The 17,205-nt window shown below is 38.6% G+C and overlaps 2 protein-coding genes across 10 annotated transcripts in view; one reads left to right on the top strand and one right to left on the bottom strand.

The window, feature by feature from the left end:
• The window catches only part of PsGEF (Protostome-specific GEF), a 516,326-nt gene that overhangs the window by 117,862 nt on the left and 381,259 nt on the right, over positions 1 to 17,205 (bottom strand). The window lies entirely within an intron of this gene.
• The window catches only part of LOC140223968 (uncharacterized), a 112,534-nt gene continuing 99,717 nt past the window's right edge, over positions 4,389 to 17,205 (top strand). Inside the window, exon 1 of the mRNA XM_072296586.1 lies at positions 4,389 to 4,890. The gene's annotated coding sequence lies outside the window, so the exon portion shown is untranslated. The remainder of the gene's footprint in view (positions 4,891 to 17,205) is intronic.

The following is a 17,205-nucleotide window of genomic DNA, read 5'->3' on the forward strand; positions in this document are numbered from 1 at the left end:
GGCCTACTCAGGATTCGAACCAATACTAGCGGGAGTTCCTCAGGGTTCGGTTTTAGGACCAGTCCTATTTCTAATCTATATGAGTGATCTGCCTGATGTGGGTGAAGTACTCATTTCTACTTATGCCGATGATACAGCGGGAACAGCCGTAGGGAAAACTCTCCGTCAATCTATATCAAGATTGCAAAAAGGAGTAGACGAAATAGTTGACTGGAACAAAAAATGGCGTTCTGCTCTCAACAGCCAAAAATCTCAATCTATTGTCTTTACCAACCACAGGCTGCCGAGATTGGTTCCACCAATTAGGCTTGATGGAAGACCTGTTGGATGCTCAGATGAGGCCAGATATCTTGGTGTAACACTCGACGTTAAATTGCGTTGGGCAGCCCACATCAAGAAAAAGAGACGTGAGCTCATGATAAAAAACTCTAAGATGCGTTGGCTTCTTAGGTGTAATTCCAATTTATCTTTAGATAATAAAGTTCTTCTTTATAAGCAGGCCCTCAGGCCAGTGTGGTCCTACGGCTGCCAGCTCTGGAGGTGTGCGGCTAATTCTAATATTAAAATAATTCAAAGGGCCCAGAATTCTGTTCTGCGACGGATGGTGGGGGCGCGGTGGTATGTTAGGAACTCTGACATCCATCGGGACCTCGGCATTGAGAGCGTCGGAGCAGTAATTCGGCGAACAGCCACCAGATACGAAGAACGTCTTTTGGCCCATCCTAATGAGGAAGCCATCAGATTACTAGATAACAGTGAGGAACTACGGAGGCTCAGAAGGCGCAAACCCTTTGAGCTGGCAACCGTAGTACCCGATTAACCCCCATATATCATCATAAAATCCCTTGATTGAGGGTGGCTATAAACTATAGTGATATGTTTGGTATTATTCTTAGTATGTCTTAATTTCTTTTTCTTTTTCCTGTACAAAGTGTATGGTATCAAAATTTCACTGTTAAATGTTAGGTTTATACTCATCACTGTGTGGTTAGTATAATGCTGTTCCGGTTGTTCGGGGTCGGACACCGCAGATACCGGGAACTATACCGTTCCCTATGGGCTCTGCGATGCTCGTCCTAGGGCATCCAAGTTAGGAAAAAGTCTGTATAATTGTATATATTTTCAGTCGATAACCGTTATTTATTTTTAAGTTACATCTAAATATCTTATTTCTGTACAGAAGTTGATATGTTTAATAAATAAAAAAAAAAAAAAAAAAAAAAATTCCGAGTTTTCAGTTTTGGAGTCTCCAGATAAAGTGGCAACCCTGCTAATGTATTTGCTCCCTATCATTGCATGGAGAGTTTGTTTTGATGTAGAGGTGGACTCTCAGGGTAGGGTGGGATATCCCCTCCATTTTGGCCTCACTTCGAGAGCTTTTTTTGACGTTAGGAGATGATTTCAGAGAAAACCAATGGCACCATCGTGTTTCTCGCGAACTTTTACAATTGAATTTGCGCATTTTTTTTTTTTAAAAAAAAGTCGTCAAAACCACCTCTTCATCGCTCAACTTTGGTACCAGCCACAAAGTTGTCACGTCTACAACTTGGTAGACTCCCAAGTAGCATTTTGCATCGAAAAAATTGTAATTTAAATTAAATAAAATTTCCAGATGATTTCAACTTTCTTGCAAGAAAAGAGCCTCGCCAAAAAGTGGTGTTTTTTCGCCCCTTTTTTTTATACCCGAGTTGGTCAACCGGACGGTGCTCAAATGAAAGCCTATGGTAAGGCAAACTTCCATGCAAAGTTTCAACTTGAAGTGACCCCTGGTTTAGGCTATACAGCGTTGCCAATTTTCCCGTTTCATGTGCTAAAATCAAGGATATTGGACTATTAGTCCGGTGCATAAGTAGACTAGTACACCCAAGTTGGTCAACGGGACACAGCTCAAACGAAAGCTCATGGTAAGGCAAACTTCCAGGAAAAGTTTCAACTTGAAGTGAAACCTCGTTTAGGCTGTACAGCGTTGCCAATTTTCCATTTGTATGCGCTAAACTCACGAAATACTGAATCGTCATGGTTCAACAGACTATTATACCCGAGTTGGTCAACGAGACAAGGCTCAAACGAAAGCTCATGGTAAGGCAAACTTCCAGGAAAAGTTTCAACTTGAAGTGAAACCTCGTTTAGGCTGTACAGCGTTGCCAATTTTCCATTTGTATGCGCTAAACTCACGAAATACTGAATCATCATGGTTCAACAGACTATTATACCCGAGTTGGTCAACGAGACAAGGCTCAAACGAAAGCTTATGGTAAGGCAAACTTCCGGGAAAAGTTTCAACTTGAAGTGAAACCTCGTTTAGGCTGTACAGCGTTGCCAATTTTCCATTTTTATGTGCCAAAATGAAGGAATTCGGGACTAATAGTCCAGTGCATCATAATTAAACAGACTAGTGCATCGGTCTACGAGCTGAATACTACCCTGAGATCGAATAGAAGGGTAACTAAAGGCCATCGTGAACTTTTTGAAGCAGTGTTGCCAATTTATTATTAATTTTTTTAACATAAAATTAGGGTTTTTCCGAGATTTTTGGCGGAAAACGTACCTTCATGGGCTACAACTTTGATGAGTATGGGCTAAACATTACGACTCGATAGTAAATGAACGCTACAGACGGAGAAAATTGAATTCCGAACGCAATGTTGCCAAGTATATTTTAATTTCTTACAAAAATTAAAGATTTTCTCACGTGAATGCTTCGATAAACGTAATTTCCAAGGCATTCATGTCATTCTGATGACTGAATATCACCATGGCATAGTACATGATTTCTGTTCAAGGCAAAAATGGAAAGTTCAGAGTAACGTGGCCAAATTGTGTGCATTTATTTTACGTCGAGACGCCTCCCAAAAAGAGAAAACCACTAAAATCACGTTTTGCCTCTCAAAAATATCTTCAAATTGGAGCTGAAAAACTCATCATTTTATCGTAAAAATGCCTTAAAATGGTAATATAGACTTAAAAATTCGTCTTCTCTTTTAAAAATCAATCCAATATTATTGAATGGTAATAGTTTGCCTACCTTGTATGGTGAAGGAACCTGAAAGCACGATTATTCGAACGAAAAGCTCAAAAATATCGGCGTCTCGTCGTAAAATAAATGCACACAATTTGGCCACGTTACTCTGAACTTTCCATTTTTGCCTTGAACAGAAATCATGTACTATGCCATGGTGATATTCAGTCATCAGAATGACATGAATGCCTTGGAAATTACGTTTATCGAAGCATTCACGTGAGAAAATCTTTAATTTTTGTAAGAAATTAAAATATACTTGGCAACATTGCGTTCGGAATTCAATTTTCTCCGTCTGTAGCGTTCATTTACTATCGAGTCGTAATGTTTAGCCCATACTCATCAAAGTTGTAGCCCATGAAGGTACGTTTTCCGCCAAAAATCTCGGAAAAACCCTAATTTTATGTTAAAAAAATTAATAATAAATTGGCAACACTGCTTCAAAATGTTCACGATGGCCTTTAGTTACCCTTCTATTCGATCTCAGGGTAGTATTCAGCTCGTTGACCGATGCACTAGTCTGTTTAATTATGATGCATTGGACTATTAGTCCCGAATTCCTTCATTTTGGCACATAAAAATGGAAAATTGGCAACGCTGTACAGCCTAAACGAGGTTTCACTTCAAGTTGAAACTTTTCCCGGAAGTTTGCCTTACCATGAGCTTTCGTTTGAGCCTTGTCTCGTTGACCAACTCGGGTATAATAGTCTGTTGAACCATGATGATTCAGTATTTCGTAAGTACAGCGCATAAAAATGAAAAATTGGCGACGCTGTACAGCCTAAACGAGGTTTCACTTCAAGTTGAAACTTTTCCCAGAAGTTTGCCTTACCATAAGCTTTCGTTTGAGCCTTGTCTCGTTGACCAACTCGGGTATAATAGTCTGTTGAACCTTGACGATTCAGTATTTCGTGAGTTTAGCGCATAAAAATGGAAAATTGGCAACGCTGTACAGCCTAAACGAGGTTTCACTTCAAGTTGAAACTTTTCCTGGAAGTTTGCCTTACCATGAGCTTTCGTTTGAGCTTTGTCTCGTTGACCAACTCGGGTATAATAGTCTGTTGAACCATGATGATTCAGTATTTCGTGAGTACAGCGCATAAAAATGAAAAATTGGCGACGCTGTACAGCCTAAACGAGGTTTCACTTCAAGTTGAAACTTTTGCCAGAAGTTTGCCTTACCATGAGCTTTCGTTTGAGCCTTGTCTCGTTGACCAACTCGGGTATAATAGTCTGTTGAACCATGACGATTCAGTATTTCGTGAGTTTAGCGCATAAAAATGGAAAATTGGCAACGCTGTACAGCCTAAACGAGGTTTCACTTCAAATTGAAACTTTTCCTGGAAGTTTGCCTTACCATGAGCTTTCGTTTGAGCTTTGTCCCGTTGACCAACTTGGGTGTACTAGTCTACTTATGCACCGGACTAATAGTCCAATATCCTTGATTTTAGCACATGAAACGGGAAAATTGGCAACGCTGTACAGCCTTAACCAGGGGTCACTTCAAGTTGAAACTTTGCATGGAAGTTTGCCTTACCATAGGCTTTCATTTGAGCACCGTCCGGTCGACCAACTCGGGTATAAAAAAAAGGGGCGAAACTTGGCGAGGCTCTTTCAATTTCAATTTTACAACATCTGACCCCCTCATTGTAAAAAAGTTGCAATTTTTTTGCGAAGAACTTTCAATATTGACGACCTTTAAATTTCAACCCCTAAATTTTCAGGGGCAATTGGAATAATTTGGACTCATACTTTCCTGAAGTCCTACGACGTTTAGCAGCGTAAAATACCGCACGCCCTCGTGTGGACTAGAACCCGACCCGCGAATGTCATAGCCGAGTACTCTGCCACTGAGCCACAGGGAGCTGATGGTGAGTTGGGTAAAAATCACGGCTGTTAAGGCTGTTATAGCATGCATTGCGTCAGTGCGCGGCTCAACTTTCATGATAGATTTGATTAACGCCGTGTTATCTCAGGCTTCTTTCTTTTGCATATTAGTATCACTATTTTTTTTTTTTTCGTGTTATTTTTTTTTGTATTATTTTTTTTTGTGTTATTTTTTTTCGATAACGAGTAATATGTACTTACACTAAATTTACACTGGTGTAAATTACACCACATGCTAACTTGAGAACTTAAAAATATTTTTAAAATATTTTCGAAACTTTCTTAAAAAATAATTTAAAAATGTTTACAGACAATATTTTTGAATTATTTTAAAAATATTTTTGGTAAACATATTCAAAATATTCCCTTAAAAAGTTTTAAAAACATTTTAAAAATATTTTGAAAATATTTTAATTACAATATTGCCATGAAAATATTTTGATAAAGGTGACAATATTTTCAAAATATTTTCAACATATTTTGTACTATCTGGGTTAGGTGAGACATTTAAGTCGAAAAAACTTTAAAACAACTAGAAAATTGGATGCCAGGCACATGGCGTGAATTTGTTTCAACATGATTGCACTGAAATTGCAGTCTTTATAGTGCCTTGAAAAAGAAGGTTAGGCAACAAGCATAACCTACATTTCTTGCAAACTCATTCCAATAAAATTGCAACTTTTTCAGCGCCTTCAAATGAACGTATAGGCAACAAGCAAAAATTGCAATCCATGCTACTTGGGCTATAGTGCATGGCAAAAAAATTTTTCAAACTCTCCATGTCCGAAAAAAGGCTTGTTTTGTGATGTAAAACTACATATCCAACTCCGGGGAAAATCCATAAAGGGGGCAAAATCGTCGTATTTTAATAAAAATTACACTCATGCTAAGAACTAAATAACCAAAAAATTAGTAAACTGGTGCTGTCCATTTGGCCTTTTCCACACGAAACTTTATTCGACGAACTCCTGAGTGCGCCTAAACTTGTTCCATGGTACGAGGAATACAATTTACACGCATCGGTTCGAACCGGAACATCCTGTATTTGATGGCAAAAATTTGGAAGATGATGCGAGTAGGCCGTTTTATATAATCGAATTTTCACAGGGTCAGATTTAGGTTTCATGTAGAAGGGGTGCAATCTAGATTTTGGCGCCCCCCTGGTTGGGAGGAGGGTGGGGATCGTCACTCGGAAAAATGTTGAAAATTACAGCGTACCAAACGGCCGTTTTCCGCAGTTTTGGACAAACATTCATCTTTTTAAGATTTTCGAGGTCTCACAGAGCGGTGTCGATGCATGTAAAAATACTTGAAGTCTCATTTCTCAATATATTTTTTGTACGTACCTACTATCTACTGGCGACTGACTATTACGTACTCACACTTCACATTATAAAACTGTGATGAATGCTGAGTACGCAAAATTGTAGATTGAAGCTCTACTGAGTGAAGGAGGCAGGTAATATTTTTGTTATTTCAAAAAGACGGGTTTAACATTGAAAGTGGGGTCAAAAAATGTTCGAAATGGTACTTATAAACTTTAAATTGTATTTTAAAGCTGAGGTTTTGCAATGATAGGTATAATTTGAAATGAGATTATTTCAAAATCACCTTCATTTAAAAGCAACAATGTCATTTACCCTCTATTTCAATTAGAGGCTTCAATTTTGAACCTATGTCGTATGAAAAGGCTTGTTTTTAGGATAAGTTGATAAACGGAGCACAAAGAAACAAGAGAAAGAGAAGGGAATGTGCATTTTCATCAACCCCATTTTTAGATGGATCATTGCTCACAAAAGCGGCCTGGTTTCAATTTTTTTGAATAGTTACATAAAAAACACTGTGCATCCTCATACTACCTCGTAAGGCCTCACGCTCGTGAAAAAATAAATGAATATCTGTGTTATTCAGTCCTAATCAAAATTTTTAAAATTAGGAAGTAACTAACAAGAATTAATTATAGAGAGGAATTTTATTTTTACTTTTCTATTGCTTAATTTCTTTCATAGATTTGGTGTTCAGTTGCAAAAGTTAAAGTTTTTAATCAGTCCACAAAGGAATCGGGTTTGTGAAAGGTACCTTCAAAATCTCTCGGACGTTAAAAATTAATTACATTTGAAAATTGTTCCAAAATATTAAACTAGGCTCAAAGATACCCCAATGGAATTTCGTGAAAAGGGTCAAACGGGCCCCTCAATTATGTTAAAACATGTCACGAGGGGCTCTTTTGGGGCCCTTTTTGACAAGTTCAGGGGGCGGTTGCCCCCTTGCCCAGTGATTTTATTTTTACGCTTTCCTTGAATTTGGCGCCCTTTTCACCTCAGAGTTCGCCTCGTAAACTAATTGGTACATATTTAACGATTCCATAGGCAACAAAAATATTGAACTTTGCAATCTTCATCTTCAGGCTTTAGGTATGCATATACTAGGGAAAACGTTGACTTTAGGTTTTTGATGCTTCTTAAAAGATATGCTAGACATGCTGAAATGCTACTTTTTAAAAACGTTCTTGGAAAACGAATTAGGATGAACTTAGATTAGACGGGATAAATTGCAGTTTTATGCTTATCAATCCTATTCATAAAAAAACTGGCGCTCCGCTTCGCTCCGCGCCGGTTTTTTGCGGGAGGGGGGGGGGGCTTCGCCCCCCCAAGCCCCCCCAGGACGCGCGCTTCGCGCGCGTATTGTAGACACGCGCTTCGCGCGCGCTTTTTAGTTTGAGTGTCCATTCCAGTTGTTCTGTCTTCTTAAGCGACCCGCGCGTCCACCGCGGGAAGAGTGTATTTTCCGAAGGGGGGGGGGGGATCAATCTGTAAGGGAATGAATTAAGAATTGAAACAGAAGTTGAGTTGTGAGCAGGTGAGCACGTTGTGAGCAAAAAGTTGCGTACCTTGTCGCGAGAGTGCGCGGCGAGCGGGAGTCCCACTACTGCGCTGATTGACCAGAGACGAGAGTTGCGGACGGACGATGTACGAGAAATTGCCTACGTGGAGGCGGTCCGGCAGCAACATACCCACCGGCAGTCACCCGGAAAGCAATAGCACAAAATAGTAGTTGCGTACGTTGCCAGCGAACGCGCTGCGAAAAGTTATGACGGTTAAATGGTGAGATTTTGTTCAAGAACAGATCATTTAACCTGACCCACTGTGCGACGAACAATTTATCCAGCATCTTCCTTCCCTTGACCCACTGTGCGACGAAAAGTTTGTCCAAAAACTTCTTCCCCCTGACCCACTGTGCGACAATCAGCTTGTCCAAAAACTTTCTCCCCCGACCCACTGTGCGGCCCTGCTCCGGTCGGCTCCCCTCATGCCGCGCACCCCTCGCCTTACTCTTTCAAAGCTCGCCATTCTTAAACGGCTCGGCCGATTTAGCTCAAATTCAATACCAAACCAATCCTAGGGGAGAACTACCACCTATAAAAATTTCAGCTCAAAATATTCATTTTCGCTCGAGTTATCGGGTGGACAAGATTTCACCTCCCCCCACTTTCGAGCCCCACCCCTCAAAATCTATTGCCTCAAATTTCAATTTTTTTTCGCAGAATAGTAGTACTAATGAGTCTCTACAAAATGCAAAAAATTGGTCAAAATATCTTTCAACGTAAGAAAGATATAACCACTCAAAAATCGAAAAATCTTCAAAAGGCGGAAATAAATACATACATACATATATACAATTATATATATATATATATACGAATTTGAATTGCATATATTTTCGTGATCTACGACCCGTGATCGGTGCTCTTCACAATGTCTCAGGTCTGGGTCCGACATCATGGGTGAATGCAATGGTGTATTTCCTTCGGAAAATACACTAAAAAGGGGATGTTGCCATTTGAAAAAAAAGTTGGGGCCCGTAGCGCGTACACAACACAAACATTGATGTTTGAACATTCCCGAAATTTTGTTTCAAAATATTAATTATGTGAAATTTTAGAGGGGATGGATCTTTCGCCACGTGAGAAATCTTAAGTCTCTACGCAATTCTCCGCACAGCAGTCATTACTAAACGATCTCCCATCTAAGTGCTAACCACGACCGACGTTACTTAACCCGATGATCGCCCAAGTGCCGCTGCAGTGGAGTTTCGGAAGCTCCCTTGATATGAGAGGGTAACTTAGCATTCATAAGCGTCCTCAGCGCCAATTCCATTAATGAAAGCAACCCACTCAGCATGAAGCATTACATCAATATTGATGCATATCGACAAATCTGATGAAATGTTACGACATATGGATGTTATATTGCATCCAGGTTGGCTAAAACGAGGTGGACGCTGTCAATCTTAATATAATGTGTATCCTATATTGACATCAACGCTATTGACGACGTCAACATCTATCTAGCTTACATAAACATCGACCTTAGTTGAGTAGATAGAGCACATTGATTTTCATTGACAGCGTCAACATTTCGATCGACAGTTTATTAAATTTGCGCGCGTTCGGTCGAATTTAGCCATAGAGTACATTAGAGTCGCAAAGTACTGGATCGCCGTTGAAGTCACTTTTCGAGGCTGTTTTGTCCAGTTCTCCGGAGGCTAGTGTACGGCGACTAGCGACGACGCATACGCAGAGACTCGCGCTCAGCGCTCCCCACTCCCGACTCGGCTCCGTTCGTCGGCTAGGTCCACACACATTGAACCAGCCAAGTAGGCCGGTAATAAGTCTGAAATTGAGCCCATATATGAATTTTATCCAGGGGTAACATACACTAATGGATTCATTATGGCTTTGAATTTCTAATTATAGCAAAATTTGCAAAAATTAATATAGATGGAATTAATAAAAGTCGAAAAAACACAAGCAGTTGTTGATTTCTCCATAAGCCACCGTGTTAGAAATGCCGGTTTGCTTCACACTTTGTATAAGTCAGAAATTAAATCCCTGTATGAATAAAATCCAGAAGTAACATGCATGAATGGATTCATTATGGCTTTGACCATCTATTTATAGCAAAATTTACACAAATTAATATCGATTGACTTAAAAAATGTCGAAAAAACACAAGCAGTCGTTGCTTTTCCCGTAAGCCGCCGTGATAAGAAATGCTTGTCGGTTCACACTTGGTTTAAGTCTCAATTTACTTCCTTTTTGGAATATTATTCAAGAGTCTGATACATTAATGGATTCATTGTGGCTTTAACTACCCGTTTGCAGCAAAATTTGCAAAAATTAATGATGATTGAATTAAAAATGTCGGAAAAACACAAGTAGTTCTTGATTTCTCCATAAGCCACAATGATGATAAGTGCCGTCGGGTTCACACTTGGTTCACACTTTTCGGAGCACAAGCGGCTCGGAAAGGCCCGTTAATGGATTGACTTCATCGGCGCTCCAGTACATTGCGACTCTATTGTGCTCTATGAATTTAGCGCGCAAACAGCGTCACAGAACATCAACAACAGCAACCGCGAGACGGCTTTCTAGAAGGTTCTCAACCTCAAACTAAATAAAAAGTGCGCGGCATGTGGCCATGTGTGTGATTGGTTGCCTTTTTCTTGTGTTATTTGTTATTATTTGTTTTCGTGTTAAGTTGCAAAGTTCATCATTTTGATTTCCTGGCATTCCTGGCTGCAGTTCTCCCTTCTCAAATTCTCAAGTGATCACATTACTTTACTACCGCCAACACCAGAGACAGTAAGTCTCAGAACTTCAAAACATATTCAGACTTTCTGTCGCTGGTGTTGGCGGTAGTAAATAATAATGTGATAACTTGAGAACTTGAGAAGGGATAACTGCAGCCAGGAATGCCAGGAAATCAAGATGATGAACTTTGCAACTTAACACGAAAATAAATAATAACAAATAACACAAGAAAAAGGCAATCAATCACACATATTATATCAATATGGATAAAAGGTTGACATGGGACTGCAGGACTGAAGGTGTACGGAATTTCAACTTAATATCAACCTAACATTTACCCAGATATCAACATGAAATCAACCTGTTAGCAATATAGCATCCATACCACTGCAACTCTTTTGCAGTAACCTTCAATCTCTTTGTTACCTTGATTCCACATTGATGCATCTTCATACAAGGTTTCATCAAGGCTGACGTTTTGGACACATCAATATCAATACAAGGTTATACAGGGTGAGCGAAAAGTCCCCGACCCCCCCTCTAACTTTTGAACGAATTGAGCTAAGGTAATGAAACTTTGGGGATGTTCCTATCTCAAAGGGGACCATCTTTTGGGGGGGTCAAAATTTTGGTTCCCCCTCAGGGGGGGCGCGGGGGGCCCCCAACTTTTTTTTTCAAATGGCAACCCCTATCTTGTGATACCTCATTCGAAAGAGCATAAAAAACTAAGAATTTTTGCGCAAACCGCAGATCAATATCTTAATTTTTGACTGAGTTATGATAGGTCAAAGGTGAAATTTGACCTATTTTCAAAAAATCATAACTCCGGTTCAAATTATCGCAAAGAAAAAAATAAAACGGGAAAATTTACCAAATTGTGTCCGCTTTTAAGTAAAAATTGTAGAAATCACTTCGATTTAATTTTAAGGGGGGGCTCGGACCCCCAAATACGTCAATTCAAAGGTCATTCAATTTTCCCGCGAAATAAGCCAATTTCCCCTGGATTTGCCTCCACATTATCTCAGTAAGGTCAAAATCAGTTCAACATTACGTTGGCAAGTCCCCAAATTTCGGGAAAAGTTAAAAAAAATGATATTTAAACGGTCAAATTTAGTTACCTTAAATTTTTTTTTTTTTTTTAACTTTTCCCGAAATTTGGGGACTTGCCAACGTAATGTTGAACTGATTTTGACCTTACTGAGATAATGTGGAGGCAAATCCAGGGGAAATTGGCTTATTTCGCGGGAAAATTGAATGACCTTTGAATTGACGTATTTGGGGGTCCGAGCCCCCCCTTAAAATTAAATCGAAGTGATTTCTGCAATTTTTACTTAAAAGCGGACACAATTTGGTAAATTTTCCCGTTTTATTTTTTTCTTTGCGATAATTTGAACCGGAGTTATGATTTTTTGAAAATAGGTCAAATTTCACCTTTGACCTATCATAACTCAGTCAAAAATTAAGATATTGATCTGCGGTTTGCGCAAAAATTCTTAGTTTTTTATGCTCTTTCGAATGAGGTATCACAAGATAGGGGTTGCCATTTGAAAAAAAAAAGTTGGGGGCCCCCCGCGCCCCCCCTGAGGGGGGACCAAAATTTTGACCCCCCCAAAAGATGGTCCCCTTTGAGATAGGAACATCCCCAAAGTTTCATTTCCCTAGCTTAATTCGTTCAAAAGTTAGAGGGGGGGTCGGGGACTTTTCGCTCACCCTGTATCTACATATTATGCTGAAGGGGAATGATATTCTGGGAAATTTCAATGCAATTTCAAAGGAAGAACTAAAATAAAGGAAAACAAATAAATAAAAAGAAATAGAATAAAATAAAATAAAACATGAATACATACCTATATGAAACTAGGGAGCTACGCCCCCTGGCCGCTACGCGACCCTATTTATAGAATCCTATCAATGTTGGTTTTATTTTTCCCCTAAAAAATTACGATAGGTATGAGGTATATACTTTACTTTCAGAATGAAATGATTTTTTTTTTTTTTTTTTTATGAATGAAGAAAAACAAGCAGTGAACTCCAACAAAATGTGTTGATGAGGCGCGTCATTAACTCGCACATGTCAATCCTTTTAGTTTTCATTTTGAGAGATTTCAAAATAGGCAAGCAGCACAACAAGAGAATTCACGATCCAACACTGCGAGGTCAACGACGCACCTCGACGAGACCGTGTATTGTGAATGTAGAAAGCTATTCGAACGACTTTAAATTTTTTTATCTGCCGAAAGCAAAATCTTACCAGATTCTTTAAGAAAAGTGCTACGGAATATTTAAAGCGAAGAAAGGAAAAAATCTGTCAAACTCCTGAAAGATAAAGTCAAATTAAGGATTTTTTGGGGCTAAAATGCCCAAATCACCGGTAGGATGAATCCCGTTTTATTATTGAAAAGAAATTGACTCGATATGAATGCAATTGCATTAAATATGTCTTGATTTTGTTATTTTAAACGTCTTTCCATGCAAAGAAGTTCAACCATGTCCATTAGGGTGTCCCACTTTGAGGGTCACCTCCGAATTTTGATGATGGTACCCTCTAAATCGTTGACCTCACTTATAAAGATAAGATTGCACTATAGAAAAAAATTCTAAAATTTTTTTTAAGTGTTGCACACGGCCGAAAACCACCCCCCGGAATAGGCCAAAATGCAAAATGTTGCCCATTTTCACGATTTTTTTAACAACATTGTAATTGAGCTAGGGCTCTGAAAATTTTACAGTAAGAGCATATGTTAGGGAACTTTAAAGAAAAAAATTTGTTCATGTCATCATGCGTTTCCGTTTTTTGCTATAAATCCACAAAATCGGCTAAAAACGCGATAATTTCAAGATTTTGTGTTTTTGTCTTATAACGATTTTTTCAACTGACAAAGTTAAATTAAACATGAAACGTACCATTAATTGCATCTTGATACTCATTTTGACCAAAATTCATACTTCACTGTATTAACCCCTCCCCCCCCCCCCTTATGTTTAACCGTAAAGTCAGCTTTTCCTAAGTAGCGATAGGTGCATGGGATTTTTTTCTTTTTTCCATTAAAGATTATGTTTTTTTCATATTCTACATTTTGAATGTCTACGTAATGTTTCATTGAAGTGGTACTTACTTATGAAAAATGGGAGAGCATGATGTGGACTTTTTCCTAAAAAGAAAAAATAAATTGTATTTTTGAAAAAAAAAAAATAATAATTTATTAAAATAAATGGGAATGGACTCAAGCACCGAACAATTAGAAACAGCATCATTCCTTTCTTCTAAAATACTTTAACAGGAGTTCCGCAGGAAAAGAAGAAATACCGATGAATATACTTCAAAAAAAAAACGAGGTGAGTTCCAAAAAAAAAGTGGCAAGGTACCTGAACAGTAGAGGAAATGCATGATTACTTCCTCTTTGAATACTTAACAACTGACGCTTCAGCGATAATAACAGGTCAGTTCATCCCTCTGTTTTCGAAACTGTGGCTATTTTTCGGCATCAATTTGATCCAACAGAAAGTGATTTGAAAGGCCTTAAAAAAGTTTGCTTATTCAGTTCAAGATATTCAATCTTTGCTGGTACAAACCTCAGCTTCCAATAATTCCCCTTTAAGCTAATTTGTATTTTACAAAAAAGTTAGGTTACTTGGTATACTTCAGAACTTCACTACATAGTATACTTCAGAAAAACGAGTTTAGTCTTGCAAAAATAAATGGCAAGGTTATAGTGCAAGGCAAGATGTGGCAAAGAACAGTTGAGGAAATGCATTGTTCCTTTCTTTTAATGTACCTGGTAATGTTAGGGGAAGTTTCATCAAAAAAGATTCAATAACTGGGTGGGTTTTTGTAGATTTTCATTTTGGGAATTTTTTTTCCTTCAAAAAAAATTTTACAGTAGGTAGGTAATCCAGAAAGCATTTTTTAGAAGTAGTATACTATGTAGAATCATATTTAAGTGGGGGGGGGGGGTCAACTTCTGTAGGGCCAATTTTTTTTTTTTTTTGCTTGTAAGTGGACGAAAAAAGTCTACTTTGTCAACTCCAGCCAGTCACATTTCACATCTCATATTTAGTACTTGCAAGGCTTATTTCCTTCAACTTAAGGTTTTTTATTGCTCTTTCAAGTAAGAGAAGTCAAGTGAATAAAAAAACGGATAAGGATAATACTTTAAAATTACTTACACATGGTCATTTTTGGAAACTCAATACGGTAAAGGCTTAATATTCTCAAAAACTTACTTTTATTTTAATCCTCCTAAGAAAAAAAACCAATCGAAGATACTGAGAATGCATTAAAACTCTCAATGATACCCTAAATTTAACTATACACCGAAAAAAATAATATGCTGTTTTAGCACCTAGGATGTTAAAAATGTGTCTGGTGATCCGGAGTTGTTGTCTTTACTGCCCTCGCAGTTAACTTTACATCCTGTGAATGCAACTTTAACTCTGTAGGTGGTTAAGGCAGCATCTTGAGATCACCAGACACATTTTTAACATCCTAGGTGCTAAAACAGCATACTATTTTTTTATAATTTTCTTATAAAACCGATTTGATTGTTTAAAAAATAGTCTTTACAGTCGTTTTTTCACCAATGGCCGGAGTTGACAGGTTAGTACGGAGTTAACATAGATGAGATTACAAAACAAAGTACTAATGTCATGAAAAAGTGGCCAATGTATCCTCTGATACTCTTTTATTAACACTATTGTACTGACGCAACTTTATGGTAAAATACAAATCAGCTTGAAGGGCAATTATTGGAAGCTGAGGTTTGTACCAGCAAAGATTGAATATCTTGAACTGAATAAGTAAACTTTTTAAGGCCTTTCAAATCACTTTCTGTTGGATCAAATTGATGCCGAAAAATAGCCACAGTTTCGAAAACAGAGGGATGAACTGACCTTATTATTGCTGAAGCGTCAGTTGTTAAGTATTCAAAGAGGAAGTAATCATGCATTTCCTCTACTGTTCAGGTACCTTGCCACTTTTTTTTGGAAGACTTGCCTCGTTTTTTTTTTAAAGTATATTCATCGGGGATCATCATTCATCGGGATATCATCAGGGATTTCGCGGAGAGAGCGCGTTCGTAATGAACGAGTGCGTGAAATAATGGGAGTTGAGGAAGATATTGTGCATGATATCAAAACCAGGCAGCTGGTTTGGTATGGACATGTGCGGAGAATGGCAGATAGTAGGTTGCCCAGAAAGGTATTTGATGGGGTTCCTCCTGGAAGAAGGCGGCGTGGACGTCCAGTAAAAGGTTGGCGAGAGGGAGTGGAGGGGGAGATCAGACGGTGTAATCTGCCCGATGATTTGTGGGAGGATCGATTCCGATGGCGATTTGGAGTCGCAGAGCGCTCTAGTGCGCTGAGGTAGCGGCTTGATATGTATGTATGTATTCATCGGTATTTCTTCTTTTCCTGCGGAGCTTCTGTTAAAGTATTTTAGAAGAAAGGAATGATGCTGTTTCTAATTGTTCGGTGCTTGAGTCCATTCCCATTTATTTTAATAAATTATTATTTTTTTTTTTTCAAAAATACAATTTATTTTTTCTTTTTAGGAAAAAGTCCACATCATGCTCTCCCATTTTTCATAAGTAAGTACCACTTCAATGAAACATTACGTAGACATTCAAAATGTAGAATATGAAAAAAAACATAATCTTTAATGGAAAAAAGGAAAAAAATCCCATGCACCTATCGCTACTGAGGAAAAGCTGAATTTACGGTTAAACATAAGGGGGGGGGGAGGGGTTAATACAGTGAAGTATGAATTTTGGTCAAAATGAGTATCAAGATGCAATTAATGGTACGTTTCATGTTTAATTTAACTTTGTCAGTTGAAAAAATCGTTATAAGACAAAAATACAAAATCTTGAAATTATCGCGTTTTTAGCCGATTTTGTGGATTTATAGCAAAAAACGGAAACGCATGATGACATGAACAAAATGATTGAACAACAATGATGATCTTTACATGTATGTCATCTGTAGTAGATGTAAATGTGCAAAAAATTATGAAACCCCAAACTTTTGATGTTGTAGAGCTTTTAAAGCACATGTCACTTGAGTCCAATGTTAATAGCGTGAGTGAAATGTCGTTTCTGCTAGAAACGTCAAGGTGTGGGATTCTGCCTGAGTGACTCGAATAAACAATAAAACGATGGAAAAGCTCGTGAAGGGCTCCTCGTTCGAAGAGTTGAGGAACGGTGCATCGCTCAGGGTTCAAGGTTCAAGGTCCAAGGTATAAGGTTTAACTCAATTTTTCCTGCATTCTTCCGGCTTTGATTTGTGGCATTGGTCAATTTACATGATTATTGCTGAATTTCTATTAATATTTACAGCAGATACAAAGTGAGAAGGCAGACGCTGCGTCGCGTCGGGACGAACCAAATTTTATTAACTCTTATCGGTCGAAATCCGATATTTTTTTTAATTAAGTATTTAAAAATGGGCCGTATGGGCCGTATGGGGGACTGTACTGTCACAGGTTTAGCAATCCTGCGGACCCCAGCTGGTAGCCCCTGCTTCAAAGGGGGTGGGTAGATAGGGCTCTTAGCTGTGGTGGAAGCAACCTGTCTAGGAGAGGTAACTCCGAAATCAAACCCTGGTCCTCCAGGTTGGGGGTTGGGGCATCGGGCTGACTCCCCGATCCTTGGAAAACATGTACAATGTCAAAAAACCCCATAACATATGCCTCGGTAATCATGGAAACAAA

Source organism: Bemisia tabaci, chromosome 2 (genome assembly GCF_918797505.1).
Source record: "Bemisia tabaci chromosome 2, PGI_BMITA_v3".
Lineage (NCBI taxonomy): Eukaryota > Metazoa > Arthropoda > Insecta > Hemiptera > Aleyrodidae > Bemisia > Bemisia tabaci.